Below are 20,388 nucleotides of genomic sequence, written 5' to 3'. Positions count from 1 at the left end.
CCCGCTTATGATAAGGTCTGAAATGCAAGAAGCCCAGAAATGTGCCATATTGAGTATGAACCTCTCGGATTTAGACCAAACCTCTAAACTAGTCAATAGTTCTTCACATGACTCCAAATCTCCTAACTAGGGTAATAAAGAAGAAATTTATAGAATTCTCAGTAACCTTGAAGCGGTTCTTGAGAAAGAAGCTGACTAGAAAATTCCAAAATATAGGAATAAAAAAGGATCCACTCCCTCAACTTCCCAATTAAGGAAGTCTAGTAGAATTGCTCAAGTTGATGTTGGGTTTGTCTCCTCATCCCCAGGATGACCTTCTAACCACAAAGTCAGAGACAAGGAGGCCAGCAAGAACATAGCAGACGAGACTCAGAAGACTCTGAAGGAGTTAGGAATTGGTAAGTAACTATGAAGATTATCTCTTGGAGCATTAGGGGACTAAACAATCCCCACAAGCATGATATTATTAGGAATATGATAAGGGATAGTAAACCTGATATATTTTTTATTCAAGAAACTAAGATGAGTAGAGAAAAGGTTGAATCTTTGAAATTCTTTAAATCTAGGAGTATTAGTGGTGGCAGCTCGGAAGGTGCCTCTGGAGGCATTGCAACTATTTGGAATCTCAATAATGTTAAAGGTCATGTTCTTATTCAAGAAAACAATTTGTCTTGCATTAAATTTGAGCATTTAAAAGATGGAACATCATGGATCCTCACTAATATATATGCTCCTAATACCTTGAAAGCTAGAAGCATTTTTTGGAAAAAACTAATGGAAATAAGGGACAACTTCAAGAACCTTAGCTGGCTGGTCATGGGAGACTTCAACGCCCCTTTGAGAGAGGAGGAAAAATTTGGTGGAAGCCCCTCTCAGCTGGAAAGTAGACTGGCCCTCATGGATTTTATAAAAATTTAGGCTCTTAATGATGTGGAGATACATGGATGCAATTACACTTAGACTAACAGGAGGACTGGAAATGACCTTATTTAAGTTCGCCTTGACAGGGCTCTAATTTATGATGATTGGTACAAACATTATTTCTGTTCTTTGTCTGCTCACATCCAAGCTGGGTTTGACCATTATGCTAACCCCATAAATAGAAGAAGGCATTTTCCTTTTAGGTTTTAAAAAGTGTGGACTCTTCATCCAGATCTCACCCATAAAATTCAAGATTGGTGGAACATTCAAGTTGAGGGCACTGCCATGTATAGAGTTGTGAAGAAACTCAAAAGCATCAAAGATAATATAAGGTCTTGGAACAAATCTAGCTTCGGGAATATTTTTGAGGCCACAGGTAAAATCCAGGAAGACCTCAATAAAATACAGGTCCAAATTCAGAAGGATGGTTTCTCAACTGTGTCTATTGCTGAAGAAAATGAGATTCTTAAAAAATACCATGAAATCATTGCTAAAGAAGAAACTTTTTGGAAGCAGAGATCTAGATGTATATGGCTGAAGGAAGGAGATAAGAACACTAGATTCTTTCATATGTCGACTATCAAACATAAAGTGGCAAACAGGATCAAAAAACTGGTAGTGGACAACGGGGAGCTGGTTAAGGAGGATGAGATAAGAGATGAGGCCAAAAAATTCTTCTCTGATCTTCTTTGTAGGGATCAAAGGCTAGATGTTGATGCTCAAAGTTCTTTCCTTCAGAATATTCCTTGCCTCATTGACGAGCAGAAGAATGCCTCCCTTACTTCTATACCTTCAAACTTGGAGATCAAAAACGCTGTCTTTTCTTTTGATGGTAACAAAGCCCCCAGACCCGATGGCTTCCCCATGTTCTTCTTCCAAGAATTCTGGGATATTGTTGGGAAAGATGTTTCCAATGGGGTTAAAGAATTTTTTGGGGTTAGAAGACTTTTGAAAGAGATTAATGGCACCTTCATTACTTTAATCCCCAAAATTCAAGGTGTTGACTCCATGGATAAGTTCAGGCCAATTAGCTTATGCAATTCTTTTTATAAGATAATCTCAAAGGTCCTTACTTCCAGACTCCTGACTATCCTTCCTTCTCTAATTAATCATCAGCAAAATGGTTTTGTGCCATGAGAATATTCATTCTCTTGTTATGGCTAAGAATCAGGGTTTCATCCTTAAGCTTGATCTCTCTAAGGCCTATGACCGAGTTGATTGGTATTTCCTCAGGAAGGTCCTATTGGCTTATGGCTTCTCTATCAAATGTGTGGACCTCTTCAAGCAGCTCATCACCTCTGCCTCCTTTGCTGTCCTTGTCAATAGGTCTCCATCTTCCTTCTTTCAAGCTTCTAGAGGACTGAGACAAGGGGATCCCATTTCTCCAATCCTCTTCATTATCATGGTTGAATGTTTTGGTAGGTCTATGGAAAGTATGGTGATGAGAGGAACTTTTAAGGGTCTCCAACCTTCCTCAGCTGATCATATTTTATCCCACCAACAGTTTGTGGATGACACCATTATCATGGGGAACTCAAGCATTTCAGAAGCCAGAATCCTGAAGGACACCCTTTATATGTTTGCTTTTGCTTCCGGCCAGCTTATCAATTGGGTTAAAAGTGAAGTGTTTTTCATCAACACTCCTGAGAGAAGACAACATAGAATCAACAGAATTATGGAATGTTAGATTGCTGATCTTCCTGCCACTTATCTTGGTCTCCCCTTGGGCATTGCTCCACCTGATTCCTTTTGGAGTTCTCTAGTGGACAAATTTCAAAGAAATCTTGCTGGGTGGAAAGGTGCTCTTCAAAGTCAAGCTGGAAAGCTTCAACTTCTAAAAGCTTCTCTTCAAAGCATACCTATTTATGCCCTTAGCCTCTTCAGAATTCCAATTAAGTATGCTGATGCAATTGAGAACATTCAAAAAAAAATTCTTTGGTCAGGGGTTGAGGAAAATAAAAGAATTGCTTTAGTGGCTTGGGATAAGGTGTGTAGATCAACAAATAATGGAGGTCTAGGCCCGAGAAGAATCCAGACCCTCAATGAAGCTCTCTTATCTAAATAGGTTTGGAGATTGTTCCACTCTGATAGTGAATGGTGTAAAATTGGAGAAGTAAGTATTCTCTTTTGTCTTCTTCTCTTCCCTCTTTCATCAATTCTGATTTCAGTATTAATGGGTCCCATATCTAGAAGCATGCCTCTAAGTGTAAAGACAACATTGCTAGAGGGGTTAAATGGAGAGTTGGCAATGGTAGGAAATTTAGATTGTGGGAGGATCCCTGGCTTTTTGATAAGTCTCTGATTGATATCCTTGAATGGGCCCCTTTTGCTTCCCCCTGTATTAGAGTCTTTGGCTCCTTGGTTGAGGGGTATTGGATAGGAGATAAATGGCAGAACATTGAAAGTATTTACCCTAACCTAATCAATCTTAAGAATCTTCTTTCTTCTGCTTGGTTGAACAATGAGGAAGATTCCCTTATTTGGAAATATGAACCTAAAGGTAATATCACTATCTCTTCAATGTATGGTGTTCTTTCCCCTGCCCCTTTTGAGAATCCTTTTTGGTCTAAAGCATGGATTAAGGGTCTTATCCCTAAATTCAATTTTTTCTATTGGATAGTCCTTCAAAATAAAATCTTGATCTTAGATAATCTTAAGGGTAGAGGATTTTCTTTCCCTAATAGATGTGCTTTATGTCTTGAGGAGGAAGAGTCTGTGGACCATTTGGCAATCCAATGTTCCTTCACTGTTTTAATTTGGGAAAGATTTCTTAAAATTTTTTGCATTCATTGGGTGTTTCCTAACACTATCAGTGAATAGTTTCATTCTTGGAGTTATCATTGGTCTAACCCCTTTTTGAGATCTTTGTGGCAGCTATCTCTCCCTCACATTCTGTGGGGGATCTGGAAAGAAAGGAACAACCATATCTTCAAGGATACTTCTCTCAGCCAGACTGTTGTTTTCCAGAAAATCCAAAAGGTTATTGTGGAGAACATTGGGATCATTGGGGATCCTTGCTACTCTGCCAACCCCTTGGAAGCTCACATTTTCAGGTTCTAGAATTTGAAGAGTGCTCATAGTACTGATCCCAAACTAAACAAGATGCTTGAAGCTAGATGGCACACTCCCCCTCATGGTTGGCTCAAAATAAACTTCGATGGAGCTGCTAAAGGCAATCCTGGCCCTGCGGGATGTGGGGCAATTCTCAGAGATGAAAATAGTAGTTGTAAGGAAATGATTGTTGTTCCTATAGGTTTCCAAACTAACCATAAGGCAGAAGCTATGGCTACTCTCCAAGGTATTCTCCTGGCCAAAAGATGGAATTGTCCCTATCTATGGATTGAAGGGGATTCTAATAACATCATCAAATGCCTAAAGGGAACCTCTAAGCCTTCATGGACTATCAATAACATAATAAAGGCTGCTAGAGATCTCATCAACACTTTTGAGAAATGCTTCATATCTCACATTTATCATGAAGCTAATGGTTGAGCTGACTGGGCAGCCAATGTGGCGGTCAATCACAAAAATATGGTTACTTGGAAGGGTGAAGAGGGCCCCCTCGATGACGTCAGATCGATCATATTTAAGGATCGATACAATAGTACCCCAAAGATCATAAATTGACAAAATAATGATGAAACAGATTAATAGGAGTGCTACGAGTAATTATAATAATGGCAGTACCATTTATTACAAGACACAAGCCACATTTTCCCACGCTTTCTGGTTATATGTGGTAGTTTCGAGAAATTTCTTGCCTAAATCTCTCTGCAATTCTCGACCTTTTGTTCTGAAAAGTGAAAAAATGGGAGGAAATAGACGCCGTTATGAACCCAACAACTGTAAGGAGTGGAAGCAAAAGGAGGTTGTTTGGAGCATTTTTCAGAAGGGCGGGTTTTCAAAGTTTATGGAGAGGCTCCACGGGAGGGACGCCACAATTACTAAATTCTTCTACAAAAACTGGAGAAAGGGTACTCTGAAGATGGGAGATCAAACAATCTCCATTGATGAAGACCTCATCTCTCAGGTCACGGGTCACCGCAGGGAAGGAAGCAATTACTACAGAGACAAAAAATTGAGCAAGGAGGCTATTGAGCGATATCCCGAAACGACAAAAGAGAAAAAGCGCCTGGTTAAGCTAAGTAAAACTTACTATCCACCTAGGGCATTTGTTAAGCCATAGAGAGAGGTTTTATTTGCTATTATGCGCTATGTTACCTTGGATGGTAGATTCACAAAAGTGTATGGCTATCATTTTGTTTTGCTTAACCATTTCAGGTATGATGAAAAAATTAATATCCCTTATTTCCTGTTGTGCTCTATAAATTCTACCATTAAGGCCCATAAAGAGAACCCTAAGGGTGATACAACCATGCATCAAGGTCTAATGGTGTTAATTTATGACCACCTAAAAGCCAACCAAATTTCCCACCCTCAGCCTTCAATCTCTGAGTCTGAGGAGGAAGGGTCAGATTCTATTTTTTCTATGGGTGAGGAGTCAGAAAGTGACTTGATGAGTGAGTCAGAGGAGAGTCTGGATAACTCTGAAGCTACAATTAGTAAGAAAAGAAAACAAGTGAGTACAAGGCCTTCCTCCTCGAAGGGAAAGAAAAAATCTAAAGAAAAAGTTTTTCAGATTTGTTCCTCCTCGGAGGAAGAGGTCTCTGAGGATTATGAGAAGGATGAACCCCAGTCTCCTCGGAAAAAGAAAGCCAAAGTTTCTATTCAGACAAGAAACAAATAGAAGAGAATGAAGATAATATTATTGAGCTGGAGGAACAAGTGCAGAGAAAGGATCCTGAAGTCGACCAGAATTTGGACGAGGTGACCACAGGGGAAGGTTTTGATAAGAGGATTGATGGCAAAGATGACAAAATCACTGGTGGCGACCCCCCCAAAAAGGAATAGGATAATTTTGGTGAGAAAAATCCCCCCTCAAATCCTCCCCCTGAGGGTTTGAAAGGTTTTGTGGACACCATTGATTGGTTAATTAACAGTTACAAGAAAGTTGTGGAGGATAATAAGAAGCTTAACAACAGGGTTCAAATTCTGGAAACAATCAGTATTGGTGGAGGCAAATCTATGATGGAATATGTTGAGGATTTGACTAAAACTATTGCCAGAGCTGAAGAAATCAAAGATTCCTTCAACCCTAGGTTCGAGAAAATTGAGAAGGACTTGACAGAGAGAAAAACTAATGATAATGTTATGGACCAGAGAATGGTGGAAATTGATAACAAATTCAACAAAATTGAAAAGTGCCTCAAAAGTATTGTTGAACAAAGTTTTAATATTTTGAAGGCTTCAGCTGACAATACCAAAATCCTCATCAGCAAATTAGAGGAAGAGAAGGATTCCCTAGAGCTTGAACCAGACATTCAAGGTACGGGAGAAGTGCAAGGACCTAGAACAAGAACCAGAGGCAAAAAGAAGGAAAAGAAGCCAAACAAGGATATGGAAGAACTCAAAGTTGCTGCGACAAACTATGACTAGTTGGTCAATAAGGCGGCAGACCTTCTTAAGTCCTTATAGTTGTTTTGTGTTTTCTCTGGTTGTTCTGCTTTGCCATTCCTTTCTTTTGCTGTCCATTCGATTTACTATCCTTTTTGCTAGTCATTTTGTAAGTTGTTTCTAGCAGGTCTAGATGCTTTTTGATGAACTATTTTATGCTCCTATGTTAAAGGTTTCAGGTCCTTAAAACCTATTTTTCATATTAATAAGAACTATAATTTTGACATATGTCCATTTGATATTACATAACTTGTTGTATATTTAACAAAAATCAATTTTTTTTTGTTGGAAAGAGGACTTCAATACCTAGTGCATAAATATTTTTGAAAGTTTTTTTGGGTGACATTTACTATTTTTCCATAAACATTGAACTGAAAAGGTTGATGTTCGGTGTGAAACCTATGTTTAGTTAATCTAAAAAAAAATAATTAATAAACTCAATATATAATAAAATAATAATCATCAAAAAGCTCGCTTCGAGTACTACTTGTATCCATTTGGATTTGTCAAAATTCATCCATTTGAGCACCCAAATTGAGCTTCAAAGACCGGATTTTTGTAGAAACTAGGAGGGTTTTTGGGAGAGACATCTAATAGGTACTTTTGATAGAACATATGTTTGATAGAAAGGGGGTTCGATCGATTCTGACTGAGTATCGAGGGGCTGTTAATGCAGCTATTGAGGCTATTTGGCTTTAGAATACTCTCATGGAGTTTGACTTCACCACTCCACACACCCTATAGTCCTTCATTGTGACAATTAGAGTGCCATTAAAATCTTGAAGTACCTGGTTTACCATCAGTGGACCAAACACATCGAGATCCACATGCACTGGAGCTGATTCAGGAGTAGGTCATTGATTTGCAATATTGTCCTACAACAGACTAGGTTGCAAACATCTTCACCAATCTCTTCACTGAGAGTAAGTTTCATCAATTGTGAGCTCTCTTGGGGGTGCAAGATATTTCATCAAGGGGGGTCAGTTGACTTGTCCATCCTCTTTTATGGGGAGACGTTTTCCTCTCTCAAGGTTTTTTCCTTCTTCCTTGAGAGTTCTTTTGTATTTTTCATCTTTTTTTTTTTTTTGGTGGGGGGGGGGAGTTTCCCACTAGGTTTTCTCCCTTTTTTGATTTGTGAGAGATTGCATTGCATTTGTACATGGCTTAGTAGTTGGGACCCATATTGCATTGCTAGCTTGAGTCTACATTTCCCTGTGATGCACTTAAGGGGGGAGTTGGTGTAAATTATCTCATAATTAGACTTTACTTAAGTTGGCATAGGATAATGCATTCATTGTAGTTTGTATATGAGACACTTTTGGAAGTGTGCATCTAGGGAAGATGGTTGTAGTATAAATTCCACCTTTTGTGGTGTTATCTTGTTATCACATTCCACCTTTAGTGGGTGATCCACCTTTAGTGAAATATTCTATTATTTCTCCTACCTACCCCTACCTACCCTTATATCTCATTGGGCTAGATGTCATGATTGTGTGCTCTCATTTCCCTATGGCCTTTCCTTTATAAGTAGGATCATGTTGATTGTATAGTTGATCAATTTTTGCATCTTGATGAGAATACCGTTTGTTCTTATCTATCTTTTACTCTCTTGTGTTGTGCTATTCATTGGCCTCTAGATCTTGGTTATTATTGGCAAATTATTATAGTATTCCTTACTCTTAGACCTAACAAGATCCTATTAGCACCCGTGGCAATTAAATTACTCCTCACCTCTTAATGTTAACAATTTAGATTACCCAAATCTAGGAGATTACCTTTTGATAAGACCCCAGGTATATCAATATTATAATTTTCTTTGTCTTCCAAAGAAGAGGATCAATTTCAAGCCATTTTTTAATATTTATTATTTCTATATAGTATTTAAAAAAAACAAACTTTTGTGTATTTAAATTGGCCAATCAAAGAAACAAAAAAATGAATAATTTAGCATTAAAATGTGTAAATGGTTGTCAAGTATCTCTTCAAGTAAATTTATATCTACCCATAATGACTTTAAGAATTATTAGAGATAGGCATTCATGTTCTTCTAAACATGCATATTGTAGAAGACATTCATTTCAATGGGAAGAAATGTATTGTAACACATCCATGATTAGACAATGAGATGTATTCTATAATGGTTCCAAAAAAGATTTCCTTTATGTATGAAAACTTTAATTATAAAAACACAATTCATTAAAGATATTAAATATTTTAAGTTAAGATATAATAGTAAGTAAGAGTTCTTTTTTTTTTCCTCATTTTATGTCTTTAAATTAATTTTCTAGGAAATTTGTTGCTAAAGTATTTATATAATTGGTCAAAATATTATTACGATCTTTGTACTCTAAAACAAAGTGTTTTTTATTTAGCTATCTTAGATATGCAAAAGACATATTTTCTCCTCTTATTCTTCTTTTGGTGTCTTCCTTCTAAGGAAATTTTCACACAAAAGCTAATGTGCATTAGTCCTTAATTATGTTATGAGAATCATTGTTCTCTAAGTGGAATTATACTCATCAAGGTAATATTTTCTCTTTCTCCTCAATGCCTTTTCCCACATAGTCTTGAAGACTTTATCCATATAAAAGTCTTTATCTTTTTCTTATTATTTGAAAGTTTATTCAACTGGATGCCCCATTTGTTCATCCATTTGATGTTTGGTGGTTCTCTAAAATGTGGTTTTTAGTGTTGCAGCTTGGAGTACATGTTTATTTTGTTTGTGCAGTATTCTAGTTCAATTTTCTAGTGATGGTTTTATTGGCAAGTGAAGTTATGGTGTTATGAGTTCAATGTTGTTAGCTAGGTTAATTTTCAGCTAATTAAGGTGGTGTATCCTATCTGGATCATTTTTTTTGGGTCTGGATATGCTTTGGTGGTTGAGTTTGGATGTTGATACGTGTCTCATCATGTTGTGTGTAGATTTGTATTAATTTTTGTGCATTGGAAGATGATTTTAGGTCATTGGTTGGCATACTACATTATTTATCTACACATTTCATTTGATATTAGCCTTGGAGGATGTATTAGTATGTGGCTCATTGTAATCATTTAGAAATGATGTTTGGTGATGTGTTTGGGTCCTCTCTATCTCCTAATGTGGACCACATTTGAGTTTGGTCAAGGTGGCCTAATTTATGTAGTTTTGTATATTTTGTCTATGGTCAACCTAGTTAAGGGTTTCAATGAATTATTTTGTACATATAGGAGTGTGGATTATGAGTTGTATATGGGATGTATGTGAGGTGGATATAAGTGATGCATAATTAGATTTGGTATAGCTTAAAGTGCAAAAGATAGTTGTGAAGAGCTTTAAAACAATATTTGAGATTATATGTGTTTGCCATGATATTGGTTGCTTAACACAATGGTTCAAGGATAGTTTCATGATTAGGAGATCTTGTTCATTTCAATTCATTGATCCCCTGCACCTTCCAAAAGAAGTTGGGTTTCTTTTGTAGTCTATGCATTTATTTGTATCTTGCCTTGAGATAATGAGTCTTAGTATTGCAAGTCCTTTGTATCTTGCCCTAAGGTTGTGTTACTTAGTCTTGTAATTCCTATCAGGTGTTGTGAGATCCTTGGACTGAGTCTGGACGGACTGAGTTTGATGGTCTCACCTATGTGGTAGGTGATGTGGCAGCCAAATCACCTATTTTGTTTGTATTTTTGAAACTTTTCACTTATGCTCAAATTTTCTTCAAGAAGAATTTTTTTTACAAAAATAAAAAAATACCCTTTTGTAGAGCTCGAAGTCACGAATCTAGACATATAATTTTTTTTAGTATTTTGATTAATTTTAGTATTTTTTATTAATTAAACATTGCAAGTAGCTTTTTTAAGTTAAAGAAGAAGCTGATTAGAAATTAAAATAAAATATTAAATGCTATTAAAAAAAATTAAAAATATATTTTTCATTAGATAAGAGAATCTTCTCCAAAAGGATATAATTTTTTTTTGATAATCATAAATTTAGTAGACAAAAAGTGATATCGAATGAAAAATACCAAATTCAGCTATGTTGGACTTAAAAATATTATTACGAGAAAAATATACATCAAATTTTTATTTATTTTTAACACTGCACATATATGTCCTCTATTTGGAAAATTAAAATCAGAAAAAAATAAGTTCATTTTCATTTTGTTTGGTGACACGGACTAGAAGCCCTGATTTTCAACATTTTTTAGTAATAAAAAATCTGTCTTTGAATATATAAAACAAATGTCATTTTTAATTTTATTTTTTTAAATAACAGACATAAATATCATTAATATTTCTATATTTGATCAGCTTAAATCATTTTGAAATTCAATTTCGAAATGTCACTTTTATGTGGTCGAAGTTAAACAGTTTTAGTTGTGTTGGCCACTTTCTTTATAAAAGTGTGACACAACATTGTGCTTTTATCCTTTAAATTCATATTGTGAGTGTGATTTTCACTGTAGTTTTTTCCTATTTGTGATTTTTCACATAAATCTAGTGTTCATGTGCTTGTTGTGCTTTCATGTTTCATAATTACTGTGATAATTTAATTGTGATTTGAAGTTTAATAGATTAGATTAGAAGTGAAGTTTTTTGAGGTCTGAATTGATTCACCTCACCCCCTCTCAATCATGTGGTGTGTGCAACAATTTCTATATAGTATTTTTATTAAAATAGTTTTATATATTAAAATTGGACATTCAAAGAGGTAAATTTGGTAACAATATAGCATAAAAATGTGTAAATGGTTGCCAATTATCTCTAAGTGAATTTATATCTACTTATATTGTCTTTAAGAATTCTTAAAGATAGGCATTCATGTTCTTCTATACATACATATTGTAGAAGATGTTCATTTCAATGGGAAGACTCATTTGGTAACACATCCACAATTGTACAATGAGATCTATTCTATAATGGTTCCATTAAAGATTTTCTTTATGGATGAAAATTTTAATTGTAAGAACATAATTCATTAAAGATATTAAATTCTTTAAGTTAAGATATAATACTAAGTATGAGTTGTTTTTTGTTTCCTCAATTTTTTTCTTAAATAAATTTTGTGGAAAATTTGTTTCTAAAGTATATATTATCAGTCCAAATATTATTATGATTTTTGTACTCTAAAACAAAGTGTTTTTTATTTCACTATCTTAGATATGCAAAGGACATATTCACTAACTCATTTGGGTGCATTTTCCAACGAACTATGGGATTTATTTTGTTTTGTTAGATCTTACGAGGCTATTTGTGTCAAATTTGTTTATTTATTTTTAAATCTTGCCTGACATTCGTCGGAATTCCGATGAAACCAACTATCATCGGAATTCTGATGGATGGTCGTCGGAATTCTGAAGAAAAATAGAAAAGTGAAAAAGTAAAATAAATAAATAAAACCCTTAGGGTTAGTCAAGTAAATAATATAAAAAATCATTCGGACAGTGCTTTCCATACTTGCGACATCATTTTTCTTGGTTTGTGAAGGTTATAGACTGAATTTTCCATAGCCCAATGTTTTTGCCTGTGAAGAAAAAACATGTCAGATAATATCAGCGAAGAACAAAATAAGGAGACAATTGCTAGATTGTGGTCTAGCTTGAAAAGAAAAGGTGGTGGAAAATGTTATTGTCCCTACAAAATTTTTAAGGGTTTAAAGACTACAAGAGTTTTAATCACAACAACTGAGAAACATTGTAGGCAAGATGGTCACATTGAAGGGGGCATGATTATCGATCATTGGTAAGTTGTTCATTATATGTGTTTATATTGATTGCATTTGTAAATGTTTATATTATTTTAACAATTTATATACATAAAAATTCACTTGTTAATGAGATCATGATCATGGTTTATTCATGTTGATCATTTTTATATAGGTGGGGCACCCTAGGGCACATGATATGGACTACCACGACTCAGAGAATGTGGTTTTCCAAGTGGAGGAACATGGATGTGTGAATATCAAAGCTGAAGATAATGATCCTATGGAAGAAGATGATCATGTGCTAGAAAACACAATTGAAGATGATGGTACAAATACATTTATCCATGACACATTTAGTACTGGCACAGTTAATCATGATGATCAAGATGACATTAATGTTGTTCACGATTTACCTATACTTGAGAAGGCATACGAGCCTCTTTACGAAGGCTCCCAAACAACTCTTCTCTCTATTGTATTATTGTTGGTGAACTTGAAGGTTATGAATGGTTTACCCAACATAACAATCTCACGTATGTTAAGGTATGCCATATATGTCATCTTTTTTCATCTATTTTTGTTGTTATTTCATCACTAGTAAATAAGAGGTGAAATATGTATCATTTATATTCTTTATATTAACAAATTGTTTTTTTTTTTTTCTAGATTGATAGGTGATTTTTTGTTACCACCATCAAATATTCTACCTTGCTCATATCGAGAATTATCTACCATTATGAAAGATATTGGAATGGAGTATCAAACAATAGATGCATGTCCCAATGATCATATTATATATCATAAACAACATGAATTTGCAACAAAATGCCCTGAATGTCATATCAGTAGATATTGAACAAATCAACTAACAAAAAATGTGACTCACAAGGTTCTTTGTTATATTCCCATTATTTCATGTTTGCAATGATTATTTAGGCGTGAAAGCTTGGCAAAATTTATGGATTACCATGCATGAAATAGAAGTCGAGATGACATTCTTTGAATGCCTATAGATGGTTCTGCATTTACGGACATAGAAGAAAAATGGACACACTGTAAAGAAGAACCTCGTAATCTTAGGCTTTCATTGGCAGTGGATGGTGTCAATCTATTTGGAGAGCTGAGATCTATTTAATCGGTGTGGCCTATTTTTGTTATCAACAATAACATTCCTCCATGGATCTCAATAAAGAGGGAGTACATAATGTTGGAAATGATTATTCTAGGTATTTTTTTTATTTAATAGTCATGTACATTAAATTATATATATTGCAGTAAAATGGTTATAATAATTATGTAATTTTTTTGTTCATTCAACTAGGAAAGTACCAAGATAAATATATGAATGTATATATCAAGCCTCTTATCGATGAGTTGTTAGAGTTATGGAATGGTGTCACTATGTATGACGTCTCTAGACCAATAGGAATAAGACAATTTCAATTCCATGCAATGCTTGTATGGACAATTCATGATGCCCCAGGGCTAACACATTTTGTGGTATGTTATAATGTTCAACTTGCGCACTTTAATGATGTAATTTTTTAAAGTATAAATCATGCATTTTTTTAAATAATCCAATCAATATATATAATTATAAAAATTAACATATTTAATCCAATTATACATGATCTTGCAAGTCTTCAAACAAAGGGAAAATTTGTATGTCTAGTTTGTAGTCCAAAGATGAAATCTCGTCATTCAACAAGTTTAGGAAAGTAGGTGTTTGATGAGTATAGGCACTTCCTCCATAAAAATCATAAGTATCGAACTACTGAAAAAAACATCTTTTCAATGGGAAAGAAGAGACTACATCAAAACCACGAAGAATGATACCTCACCTATGGAAGTTGGAATATGATAGAATTAATCATCAAGGTAATGTCATTTAATCTAATTGTTTATCTATCATATATGATATGTTAGGAATTAATATTTTTATATTATGTTTTGTTTACTTATGCTGTAATTGACGCTGATTGTCATTGTTAACTTTTTAAACTTATATGCTTCATGAAGGTCATCACAACATTAATTACCACCTTCCAAAGGGACTAAAAAGTTATCCCAAACAATGTAGTAGGTTTCCCTACTATGAGGAACTACAAATTTTGCAGTTGTTTGATACCATGCATATTGGAAAGAATATAATAGAGACATTATGGAAAATATTGGATGGAAGGCATGACAAAGAAAAAATTGTCAAAATTTGTAGTGACATTCAGGAATCCAATCATGAAATGAAAAATGTCATTCAATTAAATACCGATAGAGACCAAATAAATATAAGTGCCCTTCCTTGTGTTGGTTCCCAAAAATGGACAGGTTTACACTGCCACTAGGAAGAGACCAAGCTGATTCCTTCAAATATCTATGGAGAGCCACCTCCAACTATCAATATCCGTCAGGATTGGACCAACATTAACAAGGACACAAAGTCCTTTTGCACTTTAGGCTCTATAGAACCAGGGAGGGTGATCCCTTCAGTAAGATCTTGTGCTCTCTACAACGATACTCAGGAACTTACTGAAAACAAAATAGATTGTCTCATGAAAATACTCAACAGAAAGGGAGAATGCTCAAGCATGGAAAACCCTTCAGTGATCCTCAACCTTAAGCTAGAATGAGAAAGGGCGGGACAATTTTTAGAAAATACATAAAACTTAACAAATGATATTTTGATATTCTGATATTTGTTCTGAGAAATCATAAAGAAGATAAACCAAAAACTAAAAATGTAAAGACCTTCGCTTGCAAACACTAGTTCCTTATTCATTTGGGTTACAAAGTCTTCAAAAAGAGTTACTGAAATCTGATAAAAATTTGTCTAACAACTAGTCTAGCCTAGAACAATACTGCCTTACAATATCGTTCTGCTTATAATCCTTCACCTAAACTGCTTATCCAATCCTGTTACAAGCCTTATTTCTTTGTAATCTCATTCAAGCATTTAATTAACCCCTTGGACTGTACCATTGAATGGAAGAATACATACATCATAACAATGCAACAAACAAACGAAACCCTTGATCCCATTTGCTTAAAAGAAGATAAAATCACACACATGAGAGTAAAGATTAGGAAAAATATTTGCATTAATATCATATGCCATCTTTTATCAGATAATAGTCAACAAATTCAAGTATAGAACAACCCACTTGAAAAATGAAAACTCATAACTATTCTATTACTTTTATGCTCTGTAAAATAACATTATAGTCCTTATTATTTCCTATGACTCTCTAGAACTACCTAGAACCTAACCTTGCAGAAAATATCTATTTTACAGAGATCCTTCTCAGAAAATTCAGAACCCTAACTAATGGCCTTGATTTTCCTTTTATAGAAAGCAAGGGAGCGACAAGCTTTAGGCCAAAATACACTTGTCATCAGAACCAAGCCTTAGAGGCTGTACACAATTTTATTACAAAATATTCTTATCCACATGCTAATGCTCGTGATAAGGTGGAACCAAAATATTCAACCGATTTTTGGTAGAAACAAAAACACTTGAGTTGTGCCAATATCACCTTGACACTTCTGGATGGACCCTTAGATGCTCAGTCTCTTCCATAGCATTTCCCTTCCTGAAAAAGAAAACAAATCCCGGCATGAAACAAAATTTTCCCACTGAAATGGAGGAAAATCTCCAACCTTTATGCCTCGGATCAGAGAAAATGGAAAGAAGAACTCAAGGGTAAACATGATTTGTTGAGAGAAGGCGTTGCAACTTCTATGCTGCTACACAGATGACTGTCTGCCATTCCTCCCTTGAACAAATCCTTCTTTCATCCCCTCGTGAGCTCCCTCTTGGAACACTCTACCAATGAAATGCAAATTAAGAGTGGGGAATATGCCCAGAGTGACTTTAACTGATAAGAAAAGGCTTTCACACCCCCTCTGGCAATCCCTTGATCTTTCACAACCCCTCTGGCAATGAGAAACATTATAGCAAAGAAAGATCATCCATCTAGTGCCACAAAATATGCAACAACTCTATTCATAATTCTATTTGAACAACATCCTCTTCTTGATAAAAAAATGTTCTCAAAAAAATGAAAAGGCTTGTATTTGTTTCTACCCATTTTATCATCTTCCTAGTGAATTTATAATCCGAAATCCTTTCAATGTGGTGGTACTAATCCATGTGAAAATCATCATCATCCTGATATCTTTTTCTTATCTTGTCAGCTATGGATTTCAGCAATCATGCCTACAACTCAATACACCACCGTCCTCTAGGCCATTACTCCATTTCCACCTGCATGTGTTCACCTTACGTGAATGATTTTATTCTGATCTTATTCCTTTCTTAGTGTACAGTCTCCTACTCCAAGATTCCTATCAACAGGTAAATCTCTGAGTTTATCAGAGAACTCATGATCCATCATACTTGAAACCTAAAGTCTTTCTTGATCCTTTCACATCTCTGGGCTATCATGTTTGACTGTCTAATCAATCCTGAGTCGAAAAGTTTGAATCCCATTCATTCTTCCTTTCCCGCACAAGCTATGACTAATACCTTCACAATCCTTCCTAATTTCTCATTTGAAACTCAACCACATATCTCATCCAGCTTGGCAAATCTAACGGTCATTTATTGCCGATGTGGCATTTGTCCTCCCATCTATATCAACAGACCCACCAAATCTTGACTAAACAGTGTCGAATCATCCTTCGATCAAACTCCGTCAGTGGCCCCACCGTAGGTCTTCCTGATCACCCAGGACATGTGGAATCATCTCATGATGTCACGGTCCGTAACCTCCTTGCAACTTCTATCATGGGAACACAAGGGTCGTCTGATCTGTTCATACTTTACCGCTTTGCACAATGCTCATTAATTCCTCCAGAATTAAAGATCGAGCAACGTTTACCTCAAGACAAAACATATTCGTTCATTTTGAACATGTGCAAAATTGATGGGACTATTAGTAGACCAACCTTTACCACCCGATAACCGGTAACATAATGCTTCAACCAGTTATACTACCAACACCACCAGTTTCCACTGATAACATGTGGCACAATCTTGCAGTGCCTTGATCTTTAAAACCCTCGCATCTTTGATCACGGGGAAGTGTGAACCGTTGGATTAAATCTGTCTTTAACAACCCGCCAAACTACTTAGGACTTTCTGACTTAAGAAAATATAAGCGTGGGCACAAACATTTAAAAGGAGACCGGTAATAGGAATGTTATGCGCATGACTTAGGGAAATCACATTTCACAAACCGGTTGATCATCACTTTATGTTTAGGGAAAAGGATGGCCCCGCTCATGGAAAGGGTACCCTCAACCTTAAGTGGGAAAAAGTATTAGCAGACTATATCATTGCTAGGGTTTTCTTCACAAAACATGAGAAACTTTGATAAACCCTAAACCCTAGACCTTGGGTCATTCACAAAAGATACAAATAAAACCCGAAAATTAATATTTGAGCTAAAAAATTTAAAATTTCATGCAATCAATTTTCATAGCTATCAGTGGCTCTAGTTGGGGATGCTCATTTCACAGGATTGAGGCAAGAGACCATAATCTTTGAGTGAAGTAGGCCAACTGCAGGGTAGACTTAAAGGAAATTACCTGGACAAGGCAACTTCAACAAAAAGGAAACTATACTACCAAAGCAAACCTAACTAATGATCATGGATAACAACTACTTTCAAGAAAAGTAGAACCTCAAAAATTGTCCATGAATAGGCAATTTGAGAGGGAATTTATTTATAGATCTATTGGGCATAGAGTCAAAAAAACTTACTCTACCCCAAATTATTTGTGGCCTTCAAGGTCAAACCACATATGATGGCCCAATGCCATCTACCAATGTCAACCAATACTTTTCTCTATCAAAAATATAGTTATGATCACGTTGCATTTTGAACTATCTAGAGATATCATAATCATAAGTATATAATTTTTTCTTCCTCATCATGTTATTAAAAACTTGTATTTGAGTGCAATGTCCATTCACCTCCACCTTGCCATCTAGCTTTGCACGACATATACTGAACCCAAAATCACTATCCAAAATGGAGATGAGTTGATAACAACATTCAACGAGTATCATGTCTACCTCAACAAGTTGAAAAGAGAAGTTAAAAACTTCATACTCTGTTATGCAATTGCCATCATAGAAATTGCTTTCTTCATTTGTTTGCACCCCTATATCATGCTTATTATTAAAACATTTTTGCAAACATGGTACAAACTCATTAAAAAGATCAAAGGGAAATCTCTCATATGCTGGCTCATCCAATATAGTAACAATTTTACAAACATCCATACCAGAACAGTCAATATCTAAAAACCATTCTAATTCACCTCCATTTTTTATTGTTGCGGTCAGTGTGTCTTGATCAACTTTGTGTACATTCAGATCACTGCATGATGAAAAAATGTCATCATTTACCCTTTCAACAATGGTATCTTCTTGTAACATAAAACATTCCAATTCTGACTTCAAAATGTCATGTGGAGCAACAAGACAACAATCTCCTTCATCTATTTCAGAACCTTGGTCAATATCAATGAACTCCACACTCTCGTATTCAATGTCAGTATTTGTAACATCAAAGAGGAAATCATCCTCACATTTACTAGTCATAAATGTTTCTAGATCGATCTTGTAGAAATCCACTAGAAGATCAGGACAACTTCTTTTAGCATAATCCTTTTTATCCCCTTCAAACTCCCACTCTTCAAATGAAATAAACTCTTTGCACAAAACTAGTTCATTATAAGGTTGATCCCTACACTGGTTTAATATGACTTCCTCAATATTTAAACATACCACACAATTATCTATCTCACCAATCTCATCAACTAAAGTTGATCGTATCTCATTATCTGAGTTTTCATTATCATATACAACTATTTTATGAAATATTGAATTCATATCATCAAAATCTTGCAGACTTACATCCATTTTAGACATAAAACTTTCCAATTCCTCATACTCACTATTGGATCTATCTGAAATACAAGGCCATAAACTAGTTTCCTACGAGGTGTTCTTCTTGGAGAAATTACTATTGTTGTCTTTCAGTAAAGTGATTGACACCATATCCATTTCTATATCTAATATGTCAAATACTTTCTCATTAACCCCTTCTTTATCAATATGAGGAATAACCACTATCTGGGATAAGTTCTCTTCACTCATATTTTTGTTCAAATCATAATAAGTAACATGGCTAATGTGATCAGTAGGGATATAAGGGCCTTGTCATGGTTCTTTATATTTAGATTCATGGTTTACTTCAACCTCAAATATCTTAGGATAACATACCCTTGTAGATAGATAACCCTTAGGGATTCCATATTTCAAGTTGTTCTCAATATCCACTGCTATCCTATAAGCCTGATGCAAGGTTTTAGGATCCTTATCTCTCAGCAAGTAACTCTCTTCCTCATCAAATGCGGCCAAATAAACAACTAAGCATACTGCATGATTTGGTCTATAGCTGCTAGGAATATCATCCAATGTCCTAGCAAACCTAAGATTAAAAGTAGGTACTGACTTATCTTCTTCTTTTTGGATACCCATGAATATTTTCATAACTAAGCTTGGATTAATTCTTTCACCAAACTGTTCCATGAATGCTAGATAGAACACACTGGCATGTAAGAAAACCAATCTCTGGCATTTTCCTTCAAAGACTGAACAAAAAAATTCATGAAAACATCTTCCTGATTTATTTCAAAATCTTTCATTAACTCAGAAAACTCCTGCAAATGTTGTCAAACTGATTCTGACCTTTTCCCATTGAATCCTGGTAATTGTTCCCTAACCCCTACAGGAACAGGATTTGGGAAACTTTGGATACCATCAAAATTCAATGGCTTATATCTTTCCCTAAAGAAATCTCTAGGGCGATTCGATAGAGATTGCACACTTGTATATGACATTTCATAGGGAAGCACAAGCACATGATACATATTTTCATTCATTCCCCTATTTCTTTCCCTTTTCCACAAAACTTTAAACTATTACATTGTAAGGCCCAAAACATACTCCATCTAATCTTATATAGAAAATGGAAACTGAATCACATGAGCATGTAAAATAATCACTACTATTCCCTTCCCTAGTGCTTCTTTCACTCTTTAGGGAATATTTTTTTACACAATTTTCATGAAAAACACTTGACTCATGAAAATATAAATACCTGGAAATGTTGAAGCTGTTGCTGCCTTCTTTAACCTGAGACTTGCAAAATCACCTTCAATCCTTCAAATATTTAACACTGATCTTTATACAA

Source organism: Cryptomeria japonica, chromosome 7 (assembly GCF_030272615.1).
Source record: "Cryptomeria japonica chromosome 7, Sugi_1.0, whole genome shotgun sequence".
NCBI lineage: Eukaryota > Viridiplantae > Streptophyta > Pinopsida > Cupressales > Cupressaceae > Cryptomeria > Cryptomeria japonica.
The sequence above is the reverse complement of the archived record's forward strand: the minus strand, read 5'-3'. Positions refer to the sequence as shown.